Genomic DNA, 1,918 nt, shown 5'->3' with positions numbered 1-1,918 from the left:
GTTCCTTCTCAGCCTTACCAGGGAGCAGAGTTTGTAATATTTTACAGCAGCTGTTTAACATTTCCCTACCTAGTTATTAAACACGAAAGGGAGTAAATTAAAATGGCAACGTAAAATGAAATAAAAGGCGTCTTTTCTTTCTGTAAAGAGACAACACCTAATTAAGGAATATTTGAATCCCACAAAAATGCAGACTCTCATGGGTGACATAAAACTTCTTTTAAACCAGGAACAAAACCCAGAAAATTGGGGACAGACCCAAGAGGTAGTCCTTCACAGCAGAAAGCTCCTNGCAGAACTAAACTCAAGTGAGTCCTTTGAGTTACGGTCTCTGGGCTGTGGCCAGCCGCCCAGGCCCTGCTCCCCCTTCTCAGTCCCCACTGTCATCCCTCCCAGTTTTTCTCTTTGGGCCCCACTCCAGGTTTTTAATTTTTTTTTTTNGGTTTTTGATTTTTTTTTTTTTTCTTTTGTTTTTGTTTTGCAACACTTTCTCTAACTCCGCCATCTTTTTGAGGAGCTTCCTGCAAGGACCTCTCCCCTTCCCTCCAATCTCCCACTCCCTCAACCTCCCGGAGCAGGAGAATGGGACCTTCTTCCTTTTTCTTATCTTGTTCTTGTTCTTGATTGGATACCAGAAGCTTTGGGCTCCGTCAGTCATTCCGCCCTGGGGCCCGCATGCAGTCCTTGCCAGCCTGAGCCCCACCTTCTGCCACTGGCTCTGGTCTTGTGACACCAGAAGCCCGGCTTTGACCTTTGGTCTCAGCCATTGTGGGGCTGCCCTTCACTTAGGACCTCTGTCCCTAGCACCTGGCACGAGTAGAGGTCGGTGAGTGTAGGGGGCTCTCAGTCCCCACCAGTGGAAGGGGCCCCAAGGCTCGCTGGAAAGCTGCCTCCTGCCTGTGTTTTGCTGGACAGCCTTTTGGGGAGGACAGCGAAGGCCAAGCACTCCGGGCCAGGGCCCAGTTCCTCCTACGGTAGCGGCTCAGTTCCTTTGTTCTGCAGGTAGCCGTTCTTTTAGGAGAGCTTCTTTCTTGCTGTGCAGTCCTGCCATTGGAGTGAAAGAAAGGAAAGGACAGGGAGGCGAAAAATATACAGATTGGCAGGTCTTGAAATGTCTGCAAGTTTAAGAAATGCTCAGTCGGGGCGCCTGGGTGGCTCAGTCGGTTAAGCGTCCGACATTGGCTCAGGTCATGATCAGTGCGTTTGAGCCCCGCGTCGGGCTCTGTGCTGACAGCCAGCTCAGAGCCTGGAGCCTGCTTTGGATTCTGTATCTCCCTGTCTCTCTGACCCTCCCCTGCTCATACTGTCTCTCTCTCTCTCTCTCTCAGAAATAAATTTAAAAAACATTAAAAAAAAATGCTCAGTCATGCCTCCTCTTAAGTTTGACTTTGATGGCTTGCAAGTGCTGCAGAACTTTCCGCCACATCACAGTGCAGAGGATGGAGCCAGAGGCTCCCAGGTTCCTGCTTATTAGACTAAACAGTAAAAGGAAATCAGTTTTTCCTTTTAAGAAATAAGGAGAGGCTGTTTTGCTGGCATTTCCTTTTGGGGATGGAGCCTGTGTCTGGCTTCACCTTGGAAAGGAGTGGATGCAGATGTTCCCAGCGAGGTGGGAAGCAGGGCTGGCTGGCTCCAGGCATCCCGCCTTCTCTCTGCTCTGAAACAGGTAGTTAGAGAAAGTTCAAGTTCTTTAATTCCTTTCCTCTACATTAAAATGCTTTGCATATAATATTTATGACCAGAACTGTGGATGGTGTTTTTAGGAGAAGGATCGCACTAATGGAGGTATCTGATATCTCTCTCTCATACATCCCTACCCCTCCAACCCCCCCCACCAGAGTCCTGCACGCGTTCTAACTCAGGCTAGTTAGAACCGCTCTAGAATGCAGCAGGCAGGCTCTAGTATCTCCTTCCAGGG

The sequence above is a fragment of the Crocuta crocuta genome, unplaced genomic scaffold (genome assembly GCF_008692635.1).
Source record: "Crocuta crocuta isolate KB4526 unplaced genomic scaffold, BGI_CrCroc_1.0 scaffold31, whole genome shotgun sequence".
Classification (NCBI taxonomy): domain Eukaryota; kingdom Metazoa; phylum Chordata; class Mammalia; order Carnivora; family Hyaenidae; genus Crocuta; species Crocuta crocuta.
The sequence above is the reverse complement of the archived record's forward strand: the minus strand, read 5'-3'. Positions refer to the sequence as shown.